Consider the following 13,500-nt stretch of genomic DNA (forward strand, 5'->3'; position numbering starts at 1 on the left):
AGTCACTTTTGCTCATAAAATCCATTTTACAGCCATTCTGTAGTAAAACTGCTATTTCAAGCCAGAAGTGTTCAGAAACTCAATTGTTGTGTAGAAAGACTAAAATATGAAGGAAAACGAGTTTTAATGCCAGAATGTGTGAAATTCTTGCTAGAAACACACAAATGTTGTTTCTGAGCTGTTCTCACTGAAAGCAGAACATCCTCTGATGTTGTGTCTGTCTCATCCACTCGCATGGATTTGCAGACTAGTTTGGCGCTGAATAGCGTTAAAAACACCAAGCAAATGAAGGAAAACACTGATTAACGCAAGTTCATGTAAGTACTCTGTCATGACATGAGAAGTTTGTCTGTCGAGTCACTTTTGCTCATAAAAACCATTTTACAGCCATTCTGCAGTAAAACTGCGATCCAAGTTCAGAAACTCAATTGTTGTGTAGAAAGACTAAAATATGAAGGAAAACGAGTTTTAATGCCAGAATGTGTGAAATTCTTGCTAGAAACACACAAATGTTGTTTCTGAGCTGTTCTCACTGAAAGCAGAACATCCTCTGATGTTGTGTCTGTCTCATCCACTCGCATGGATTTGCAGACTAGTTTGGCGCTGAATAGCGTTAAAAACACCAAGCATATGAGGGAAAACACTGATTAACGCAAGTTCATGTAAGTACTCTGTCAGGACATGAGAAGTTTGTCTGTAGAGTCACTTTTGCTCATAAAAACCATTTTACAGCCATTCTGTAGTAAAACTGCTATTTCAAGCCAGAAGTGTTCAGAAACTCAATTGTTGTGTAGAAAGACTAAAATATGAAGGAAAACGAGTTTTAATGCCAGAATGTGTGAAATTCTTGCTAGAAACACACAATGTTGTTTCTGAGCTGTTCTCACTGAAAGCAGAACATCCTCTGATGTTGTGTCTCATCCACTCTCATAGATTTGCAGACTAGTCTGGCGCTGAATAGCGTTAAAAACACCAAGCATATGAGGGAAAACACTGATTAACGCAAGTTCATGTAAGTACTCTGTCAGGACATGAGAAGTTTGTCTGTAGAGTCACTTTTGCTCATAAAAACCATTTTACAGCCATTCTGCAGTAAAACTGCTATTTCAAGCCAAGAAGTGCTCAGATACTCAATTGTTGTGTAGAAAGACTAAAATATGAAGGAAAACGAGTTTTAATGCCAGAATGTGTGAAATTCTTGCTAGAAACACACAAATGTTGTTTCTGAGCTGTTCTCACTGAAAGCAGAACATCCTCTGATGTTGTGTCTGTCTCATCCACTCGCATGGATTTGCAGACTAGTTTGGCGCTGAATAGCGTTAAAAACACCAAGCATATGAGGGAAAACACTGATTAACGCAAGTTCATGTAAGTACTCTGTCAGGACATGAGAAGTTTGTCGAGTCACTTTTGCTCATAAAATCCATTTTACATCGATTCTGCAGTAAAACTGCGATCCAAGTTCAGAAACTCAATTGTTGTATAGAAAAGACTAAAATATGAAGGAAAACGAGTTTTAATGCCAGAATGTGTGAAATTCTTGCTAGAAACACACAAATGTTGTTTCTGAGCTGTTCTCACTGAAAGCAGAACATCCTCTGATGTTGTGTCTGTGTCATCCACTCGCATGGATTTGTATCTCCTTGCTATCGCTAAGTTTGAGGCTAAAAACCAAAGGAGACTGTACCTTTGCAGTTGTTGCCGCAACCCTGTGAAATCAGTAAAAGCAGTAAAAAGTGCCTACTCAAGCATCTGTTTGAAGAAGTTGCTAAAAGCTCATGTGTTTCAGATGCCATATGATGCACTTTATGTTATGTGTGATTTACTTTCTGTCTAGCTTTTATTGTCTTTCTTATTTGTCTCTTATTGAGCTCATGTTTTTGTATGTCATAAATGCTTTTATTGTACTGCACCTTGTAACCCAGGTTTTGAAAGGTGCTCTGTACATAAAGTTTTACTAACTTCTTTAATAACTTTCCCTACCCTCGTGTGTTCCCTGCTCCTGTGATTGTTGACCCTGCCCCTAAAGTTTAGCACTTGTGCCCTATTGTCTTCCCCCTCCTAGTGTATTTAGGCTGTCTGTTCCCTGTCTTCTGTGCCAATTCATATTTATTCATGTAGCCTTACAGCAATTCCTTCATGTTATTCTAGTGTGTTCTTGACCTCATTTTTCCTGACCATGAGTTTTGTGTTGCCCTTTTGGTTTTGTTTGTGTAAAGGGTTAAAAACTAAGTTCATTAAGTGTAGAGGTAAAAAAAAAAAAAATGTTAAAAATACATTGAATTCATAGAGAAGAAATTATTAAAAACAGTATGCTGTAAACGGAAATATGTTGTCATTTAAGTAGTTGTACAGCTCATTATGGCTTAAAAAAATACTGAGTGCATTAAAAATTGTGTTTGAAATGGTTTAACAAAAAAAAGAAAACAAGACACCCCTATAAATGTTTTTTTTTAAATTTCATTTTATTATATCAGAAAATGGGATTTCAGTGCTCATTTCATTGTACTGTTGTTGTTTTCGGTAGTAGCGTGATACTCTTTCATGTCAATAGGGGGCGCCTTACGCCGGAGAGAAACTCCAAACCCCTCGGCAGATCCTGCAGAATAAATCCTGCAGTCCTGCTGTACAAAGGCCGATGTCGCTATGCCTTTTTGTCTTCACATACAGGTGGGGTTACCTTCTCTGAATGTACATGTCTGTGTTTCAAAACAAGTTTTAAGAGTATCGACGTTTTGTGTGGAAAGAATAGAGAGTTTCAACCGAGCAATTTTGAGTTTTAATTGCTTTAATGTCAGTGTTTGGGTGACGGTTGCTAACTGCTAACGTAGTTAACACGGTACAATGTGAAATGTAAACAAGGAAGAAAGTTGTTTTGTGTTGTTTGGTTATGGTGACGGGCAGAAGCGTCATGTTTATGTATGGTTTGTAATACTTGATAATGTGTGGTTGGTTTATGAGAATAAATCCTGCAGTCCTGCTGTACAAAAGCGGTCGCTCTGCCTTTTTGTCTGCACATACAGTCTACAGACCGTGGCAGAGGCCATCGAGATCCTCCCTGACACCCCTAGGTCAGGAGGGTAATATTTGCCTTCTTGGACTGATTTTTGTGTACCGAACCTGCCGTTTGCAAGAAAGCAGGTGCAACATTGAAACTGTTGCACCTGCTAAACTCAAGAAGATTAAATCCAAACAGAAACCACTTGGTTGGAGGACAGAGGACATTATCAGCTTCAAAAAAACTGTAGAAAAGCTGTCAGAAAAATATTGATGGCAAAAACAAAGCTGCAAGTGCTTCATGACATCTTTAAAGGACGCCTTACAAACTTTAATGAGGCAAACACCAAAACTGATATCAAATGGAAAAAATAAATTATGAAATATTTTCTCCATGTCACTTCCCTGCTCGTACTGTTCCTTTTTCTCAGTGATGAATGTAAATCCATCCATATAAACCTACATTTGAACAAAACAATATTTGCATGCTGACAGAGAACGTGCTGGTCTGACTCCCCTCCTCCTTTCAGGGTGGAGCCTGATGGAGTCTGATGGTTGAGACCGGGTCTGAGGAAGTGTAAGTGTGCTTTTTATTTGATTCATGAAAACAAAGTAGCACATTCAACCATCATCAAACTGTCAATAACTGATCAGATCAATAACTGCATCCATGTCTTGTTCTCTCTTCTCGCTTCCAACAGTCTGGATGAGTTCACAGAGGCTGTGACGTCATACATCAGCTTCTGTGAGGACTGCTGTATCCCATCTGCTATTAGCCTCATCAACAAGGCTAGAGAGCCCCACTGTTGCTGATCAATTGCACCAATCACCAGAAAAAATTCCTTGTATGTGAAAACATACTTGGCAATAAAACTGATTCTGATTCTGATTCTGATTCTGATTCTCTATCAGATTCCTGTGAACTCACATTCGACACAAACACAGTGAACACAATTGTCAAACTGTCTGACAACAACAGGAAGGTGACACATGTGGAGGAGGATCAGTCATATCCTAATCATGCAGACAGATTTGATCCCTGGGCTCAGCTGCTGTGTAGAGATGGTCTGACTGGTCGCTGTTATTGGGAGATTGAGAGGAATTAGCAGGAAAGGAAACAGAAAAGACTGTGTGTTTGGAGAGAATGATCAGTCCTGGAGCGTGCTCTCCTCTGATGTTCATGGTTATGCTGTCTATCACAACAGAGAAGTGACATTTTCTCCTCCTCCTCCTCTGTCTCTAACAGAGTAGCAGTGTATGTTGACTGGCCTGCTGGCACAAAAACTCAAAAGCTTCACCAAAAACGCACAAGTGTTGATTGTGAACAGTATTCACTCATCTGAGTCATTTTAAACGGACTGTATCCTAAGATTACTGTTTGATATCTGCCGACGTCAAAAACTAAAAAGCTTCACCAAAAATGCACAACTGAACAGTATTCACTCACATTCAGTCATTTTAAACAGACTGTATTCTAAGATTACTGTTTGATATCTGCCGACGTCAAAAACTCAAAAGCTTCACCAAAAACGCACAAGTGTTGATCGTGAACAGTATTCACTCATCTGAGTCATTTTAAGCTGACTGTATACTAAGATTACTGTTTGATATCTGCCGACGTCAAAAACTCAAAAGCTTCACCAAAAACGCACAACTGAACAGTATTCACTCACATTCAGTCATTTTAAGCTGACTGTATCCTAAGATTACTGTTTGATATCTGCCGAAGTCAAAAACTCAAAAGCTTCACCAAAAACGCACAAGTGTTGATTGTGAACAGTATTCACTCATCTGAGTCATTTTAAGCTGACTGTATACTAAAATTACTGTTTGATATCTGCCGACGTCAAAAACTCAAAAGCTTCACCAAAAACGCACAAGTGTTGATTGTGAACAGTATTCACTCATCTGAGTCATTTTAAGATGACTGTATCCTAAAATTACTGTTTGATATCTGCCAACGTCAAAAACTCAAAAGCTTCACCAAAAACGCACAACTGAACAGTATTCACTCACATTCAGTCATTTTAAGCTGACTGTATCCTAAGATTACTGTTAGATATCTGCCGACGTCAAAAACTCAAAAGCTTCACCAAAAACGCACAACTGAACAGTATTCACTCACATTCAGTCATTTTAAACGGACTGTATCCTAAGATTACTGTCCTTCTACAGAGTCTCCTCTGACTCACTGACCCACCTCCACACCTTCAACACCACATTCAAGGAACCTCTTTATCCTGGGTTTGGGTTCTGGTGGTCTGATTCTTCAGTGTGTTCAGTGTAGTAGAGAGAGTCTCCTCCTTTTAGAGAAACTTTCTCACTGTTGAACAGATAGTTCAGTCTGTTCATGTCCGTCTCTTCACTCACACGTTTTTCAAAAAATCTGTTTATTTTAAAAACTCTTCTAAATTATTTCTTTTGAATTTCTTCCTCATCCAGTTTTTTAAAGAAGGAAGCTACAATTAATGCAGGATGAAAATGTTGTCTTTTCACAATAATAGCATCACTGTAACACCAGTGTTTTGTATTTCTATGAAGCTTAGGACTACTGTACTGATTCAGTTCAAACTAAAATTCTGTCAAAGTTTGTTTGACAGGTCCTAGAAAAAAGACAAATACAGTCAATTAAATTGGTCCCGAGGGTCTCAGTGTTGAAGATTTATGTCTCAAGGAAAGACTGAAAAGTTTTGAGAAATGAAGTTTGCAGTGTCTTTGTCCAAGTGCCTCAAGGTGGTTTCATAACTTTTCCAGAAGTTTTGAGGTTGAGCTCTGAGGGAAACTTGTAAAACTATATTTCTGTGGTTCAAAGAGTTAGTAAGCTCTTGACTGCCCTTAAGATTTTTAGCCTTGTTTCTATGAATTTCAAAAGTCAACACCAAGAAAAAAGACAGAAAAGATTGGGTTATGTGACAACCATGATCTGCTGAATTGTAATAAAACAAGACGTTGTGATGAAGTTTTTCTTGTGAAAAATGTGTGAACAATTTTGCAAGTACAGCTGCCTTATTTATTTATTATTATTATTTATTGTATACCTGGTTTTCACCATATTTTCTGGCTTGCAATAATACTCTTTACTTACTTTTCTTACTGTATTTTTTTACTGTTGGTGGTTGTTACCTTGGTTGCCATTTTTACAGTGCATCTACACATAATGCAGAGCTTTCCCTTGTCATTTTACAATGTATCTACTGATCCTCACCTTGATTGTTACGTTTCTAACAGTGCATCTTCCCTCACTTCCTCACTCTTTTTTTCTCATTTATACCCTGGTTGTTTCCTCTGAGCCATCTGGTTGGCAGTTTTTTTAATGCAACATTATTTTTTGACAGCGTATCCTCTGGGTCATCCTGTTTTTTTTTTTTTTTTTTTTTTTAACTGCATACCCTGATTTGCACTTTTTACAGTACATCATTATTTTTACCAGTGTATTCATATTTTACTGTGTATCTGTTGGTTTTATAAGTGCATTTTCGTTTTTCTTTTCTTTTTTTTCTTTTTTTTTTTTTTTTTTTACAGTGTATCCCCACTCCTCTGGGTTCTGTTTTGACAGTATATTATTGACAGTATATTATTTTACAGTGCAGCCGCCTTTGATGCTTTCACACATTTAACTATATACAGAAAAAAATCAATGCTGGTTACATATTGATCCTAATGTGTTAATCCAATGTGTTGTAGTGACTCAGTGTGACCACTGGATGGCAGTAATACCTGTATTACTCTCTGTCAGTCAGTTTACAAAGAACAATTTGACTGCATCAGTGTTTATAGCAGATTAATAATACCAATGTTCACGTGCAAAGTGTGTGGTGGAAATTCTCTGCTGTTGGTGAAGAATGAATTAGAGACTTCTGCTGGCCGACAAGGTTTTTATTTTCTTTGCAAAGAAAAGGTCAATCAACACACGAGCGGTCAGAATGAAGAAAGACCTCGAGTATGGGAGACCTAAACATTTATACCTGAGGAACGCCCCTCAAGAGTGTATCAAAAAGACCTTTGATCTTGTTGCCATTTGGCACCTTTTCTGTCTGCTGCAGGGACAGGCACCCCCCTGTGGTGATGTTTCACACTAGGGGTATCCTGCAAGATTTTGTATCTAGGTGGGAAATTAGGAGGTCTAGACATCACAGTTCACAAATGGTTAAAAGACAAAAGGACCTGATATTGTGGTGGGAGAGCAGGAGGTGGGGCATCTCAAGTGGTTGAAACACAAGGAAATTGAAATTACAATTACAAGTGTCATTATCAAACTGGTGAACATTAGTGTTAAAATAATGCAGTAAATGTTTCATAATGTGGGCAGCATGGTGATGCAGTGGTTAGCACTGTGACCTTGCAGCAAGAAGGTTCTGGGTTCAAAAGCCTTTCCCAGGTGGAATTTGCATGTTCCCTGGGTACTGCAGCTTCCTCCCACAGTCCAAAGACATGCACATTAGGTTTACTGGTGACTCTAAATTGCCCATAGGTATGAGTGTGTGAGCATGAATGGTTGTCAGCCCTGATCATCGGCATCGTCAGACCGATTTTACTGGGGCACGTGCCCCAGTATATATCTGGCATGAATTCACATCAAATGTAATCATATTCTGCATACAGTTCTGCGTCCATCTCCACACCTGTTTTTGTCGGCGAAATACCTCACTAACGCCTGAGTTTACACAACAAACCATACTTCAAAATAAACAGCAGTCCCTACTGTTTCGAATGGTATAAAGTTGTCCCTTTTGCCTTTCTCAAATAATCCAGTTTTGAAATTACAGCAACAGCAAATTACAGCAACAATTTGTCTCCTTCTTCAGACTGATATTCTAATGTAGCTTACATTACGTAGTTATGTCGGCACAATATATTTTTACAAATTATTTCTAGGACATACAGACTGTAATAAATTTCAAGTTTGTTAAACCTAGAAACGAAAGTTCTTGTGTCTTGACCTGCCTTTTGGACTTTGAACCTTCCCTTTTGCCTGCTCCTACTGGATTTGTTTGCTACGTGGATTGACTACCTGGTTTGACCTCGGCTTGTTATTAAACACCGTTCCTTCACCTGAACTGTTTCTGTGTCGTGCTATTGGGTTCTTGCCTGCCGCTTTGTGGGACCTGACAAAGATATCCTCATCTACATTTATACTGTCATTTTAAATTATGTGGACTTAATGTTTTTAAAATGTTTCTACTCAAAACAATGAGTGAACTTACAACTCATATGTGCAAAACTACAAAATTTATTTGAATAATAATGTTAAATGTCAACATTGTTACATTTTTGTAAATAACAATACCCCCTCCCAACTCCAACAACAGAAAAAGTGGAACAATAAAAACTGTCAAAGCTGGGGCGGCCCGATGGCGGAGTTGTTAGGCTCTGCCCCTTTCCTATCACTCTCTACTGTCCTATTAATAAAGACAAACAATGCCCCCCCCCCCCCAAAAAAAAAACAAAAAACAAAAAACTGTTAAAGCTTTACAAATGGATTAAAACAGTGGAAAGCTCAATGCCATTTGTAGAAGGAAAGCTATTTAAATAAATCTGCCAAACATCCATTTTATGAAAACAGTGTTAAGTATTCTCCAATGTATACCAGTATGTGCAGAGAGTGACACACAGGTGTAGAAGATGTAAGAGAGGGTAAATGGAGAAAGACAGGCAAAAAGAGAGCTTTTACATCTGGGACAAGGAGACAGGAGTGATGGTGGGACATAACTGTGCGCAATAGATGGCATTAGCGAGAGGGATAACAAAAAAAAAAATTAAGCGAGTGAGAAGGAATAAGAGTGCAATATTAGAAAAGTGGGGGGAAGGGATGGATATGGCATACAGTCAGTCATATACAGTCAACAGCTTAATGACAAAAAAATCCCACAATAAACTGCACTTCCAAAAATGACTAATACACAATTTAAAAGAACATGTGCCATTACTTTTGTTGAACATTTGAGTTGTATATAAACTTGCTCATTTAACCCCACACAATTTAGAGGAATTGGGCAGTTATGAAAAACACCATTTAGTCATTTCCATGTGTAACAAATGTTTGACATCTCCCCAGTAGAAAATACTTTCTGCAAGCAACAAATAATATGTGATGTTTCTGTCTCTAATCAATATTAAACTATGTAAAATGGAAAAAGAGGCATAGTAACCTCAAACACTTGAAAGGAACCAAACATTTAAGGACTTAATGGAACCAGTGCTTGCCTCTTAAACATTCAGTTTGGTTTTGAGAACAATCCCATGACATGTTTCTGCCGCATTTGTTTTCCAGAAACAGTTCTCCAAGAATTCCTCCAAGTAAACATTAACAACTATCCTCCAAGTGAAGGTTTCACAAAGGCATTTTAACCAATACATTTACTTGCTGTACAAGTTAAGTTCACAAATTTCTGCCTCTATTTGACACTGTTCAACACTTATGAAAGCTATCAACTCCTCTTAAGGCTTGGTGTTAATACAACCTTTTCACCATCATCATTTTTTTTAAAGAAAGAGTCAATATTATTCATCTCAGATTTCTTTGTCTACATATTTCCCCATGTAGGAAAGCAATGTTCATGTCTTTTAAGTAGTTTCCTTCCAGTTAAGGCATGTAGAGAGCAGCCATGAGTCTATACATGATATCTCAGTAGTTTGTTTCTGAGTCCATGTATCCTAGCTGAACATTGGTCAGGTTTGATTTCCATGATGACCCTCTGCAGGAATTCAAATGTGTACTTCATAGTGCAAGGGTACTCCAGATTGAGGCAGTAGATGATGCCCTTTAGCATTGCAAAGCCAGTGGGCACACAATAACAATCGTCTCCTCTACCAGCACAACCACATTGACGATTTCAAGAGGTAAAGCATCAGGCAGAGGATGCATGTCCAATCAGGAGTCCAACATGCATTCCCTTCATGAGGGCATTGAAATGGTGAAACACCATGACCCTAAAACAAATGGACAAAATTAATCCTCATTGTGATTTTATGTAACTCTAATAAATAACACACGAAATACTGACACTAAAATGACTTTGAAAAGAGTTCAAATTGACCAGCGCCAATTTGGTGCAGGGCTAAGAGTTCATAATTAGGGTAAAGGAAAAAAATATCAAAAATATAAACTCAATGCAGTATCCAAAATGCTCTGAAAGAATTGCCCATCACTATTTTTAGACTGATTTGATTACAAAGCTTTCAGAGACAATAATTGTTGTATTACTGACAAAAAAGGGCATAGAAAATGTATTTCAATCAACATTTTATCATCAGTATGTTCTACAATAATATGTTTTCGTACATCACACATCCTGGTGATGCCTGAAGTATCCTCTGCAAGGAATTGTGGCAAACCAAGTAGGACAGCTATTCTTTTGTTTTGGTTTGTGTCCTACAGACAATCAAAGACAAGAGTGAGTGAATACAGTACTTTTTTACTATTCTACTAAACAGTATTTAGTCATTTTCTCTACATACCTGCTTGTGAAGACACTGTAGAACAATGCCAAGGGTCTGCCTCCTGCCTGAAGAGGCAGCTGCATTGTCCTGATCCAGGAGTCTTGGTACCATAGCATCAAGTCCATCCAAGAATGTTTGCAGCAGATCTGTTGTGACAATTCTGCTAAACTCTGCATTTATCTGAAACAGACACATAACAAAGAACACATATTACAAGTACTGACTAATGACTGGGGTAAACAGAGCAGTTTGTTTCCTCATAAACACAATTTGGCGCGGCACATCCAAACGACACACTTCCTTTATCATGACGATTTTTTTCTTAAAGCGATACATGCTCGGCACAGTGCTGATGCACCAGTGTTGTTCGTCCCATCACTAAAACTGTATCGACATGTTGCGGATTTGTTGGATGGAGTTTTGCTGTTGCTGTTGGATTTTGGATTTTTGCTTGCTCTCACCTTGTTCCACTGACTTCATGGATCGTTCCAAGAAGTTTTCCCCAGTCTGGAATAATTTTGATCTTTTGACATCAAATAAGGTAAATCTTTTTCTCCTTTGGGCATTGTTTACTGTTTTTTTAATTAAATATGTTTGTACTCTTTTCTGGTAAGAGGTTTGAATTGTTTTCAGATAAATTAACTTTTTATGTTATTGTAGGTGAAGTGTCGGCTCTGCTCCACAGAGCTATCTTACATCAATAAGAGCACTTCATCAATGCTGAGGCATTGTAGAGCTCGGCATGGCAATGAAGAATTGGCAGATACTCGTGTGAGTACCCCAGGTATGTTGAAATTCTCACAAAAAATTTGAATTTTCCAAAATAGTTTATTACACACAAAATTCTTTGTGTGACTCTGTAATATTGTTTGTAAAAATTACAGTCCTTTAATAAGCTTTTAACAAAATATTTCCTTTTGGCTTGCAGTTCCTAACAAGCAGTGGATGAGGCTGTGGTCAACATGATCATCAAAGACTGTCAGCTAGTGGCAAGTAACAGCAAGATATGCCATTGTTGAAAATGAGGGACTCAGGGAGCTCCTGAAGCTTATTGCACCCTCATATGTTCTACCAAGCAGGACGGTATGTTTAAGAAATGTATGGTTGAATTAATTAATGAGTACTGTCATGATATATACATATATATATAAGATAATATATATATATATATATATATATATATATATATATTATCTTATATTATATTGGTATTACAGTATTTGTATGGTTATTTTTAGGCCATCAAGGACTTGGTGAGCCAGAAATATGAGGAGGAAAAGGAGAAAACAAAAAAGGACCTCCAGAGCATCGTTGCTGTTAGTTTAACAGCTGATATGTGGACGTCCATTAATATGGAGGCATATCTTGCTGTTACTTGCCACTATGTGGACAAAGAAAGCCATGAACTCCGTTTATCAGTCTTGGGAGTGCAGCATTTTCCTCAGAAACACACTGCAGAAAACATAGCCACGGTTAAAAGGAGCCTCATGGAGGAGTGGGGCATAGTGGGCAAGGTCAGGTGTCTTGTCACTAATGCAGCAGCAAACATGATTTCATGTGCTCGAATGCTTCAAATACGGCAAACCATTTGTATTGCCCATTCCATGAATTTAATTGTAAGAAAATCATGTGATCAAATCACAACACTAACAGAAATATGCAGCAAAACACGGCAAATTGTGACATACTTTCGATCAAGAACCACGGCCAAAGAAAAGCTCACTCAAATGCAGCAACAGGTGGGAACACCATTCCATAAATTAATAAATGAGGTGCCGACATGATGGAACAGCACCTACCACATGCTGGAAAGAATGACTGAGCAGAAGGAGGCAGTCTGGGTGTCACTGGCCTCATTAAAAACTGATATCACTCCACTGACTCCTGAAGAATTTGAAATCATTGAAGAGATGCTCAGGGTGCTTGCTTCTTTTTACCAAGCCACAAGAGAACTCTCTGAGGAAAAAAGAGTCTCGGGGTCAAAGGTTATTCCATTGATGAGAATGATCCACATTGAGCTTCAACATCAAGCCCTCAACAGTGACAAAAACAGCTGCTCAACAGCTGGCTGAAAACCCGGGAAAGCGAGTCTATCTGCAACATGGAATCGCTCAGTGTGATGACACTGGCAACACTGTTGGACCCCAGGTTTAAAACAGTTGGCTTTGTTAGTCCACTGAAAGCAACTGAAGCTGTCAAGAGACTGAAGTCGGAGTGTGTTGCTGAAATGAGGAGCCATGAGCCTGACTCAGAAGAAGAAGAGCCTAGCTCTTCACATGGATCAGAACCCAGTTCAGGTATGAAAACACATTTCTTTGTGTTTATTTGTATATTTCTGTGGCAGTTTGTCATGTGATAATAAACTAACGATTAACAAAGACTTATTTCTAAAATATTTGTTAGGGCACAATCTCTTGAAACCTCTTGATATGGAGGTTGAGGAGAACAAGATGACCTCTAATACTACAGCCGATTCTTTAATTGAAGTCCAACACTACCTCGCTGAAAGCAACATACCCAGAACACAAGACCCGTTACAATATTGGAAAAATAACCAGAAAACATATCCACACCTTTATCAACTCGCACTTAAATTTTTATGTTCACCATCTTCATCTGTACCCTGTGAAAGAGTTTTTTTCTAAGGCAGGGGAACTGGTGTCTAAGAGGAGAAATTGCCTTGGAGCAAAGACACTTCAAAAACTTTTGTTCCTCAATAAAAATGCAGAAATGAATCCATTTTTAATCTTTTATTTCGTATGATTTAACACTTAAGTTAACAAAATTCCATACATAAGTTAAAAATTTTAACTCTGAATTTTATTACAGACAAATTTTCTATATTTTACATACCAACTCATTTTAGCATTTACACAAACAAGGTTTTAAGCAAATTTTAAACTCTTCTCATGAACAACTTAATTCAGCAAACAAATTGAGCAAATGAAATTATACAATGATCATGTTTTAAGTAAAGGACTGGCGATTAAATACTTCACAGGCTGATGTTGGGTTTGCAGCATGTAAGCTTTTCCATCTTATTTTCATTTTGTTTACCTGCAA

General features: G+C 38.0%; 1 long non-coding RNA gene across 1 annotated transcript; it reads left to right on the forward strand.

Annotated features, from left to right (window-relative positions):
* Positions 1-2,506: 2,506 nt before the first annotated feature.
* Positions 2,507-5,232, forward strand: LOC139609701 (uncharacterized). Its single transcript, XR_011685332.1, has 3 exons — positions 2,507-2,670; positions 3,528-3,574; positions 3,699-5,232. It is a non-coding gene; the product is annotated as an uncharacterized lncRNA (long non-coding RNA).
* Positions 5,233-13,500: the final 8,268 nt, after the last annotated feature.

Source organism: Trachinotus anak, unplaced genomic scaffold, assembly GCF_046630095.1.
Source record: "Trachinotus anak isolate AG129_WGS33_773 ecotype Australia unplaced genomic scaffold, CSIRO_AGI_Tana_v1 ptg000026l, whole genome shotgun sequence".
NCBI lineage: Eukaryota > Metazoa > Chordata > Actinopteri > Carangiformes > Carangidae > Trachinotus > Trachinotus anak.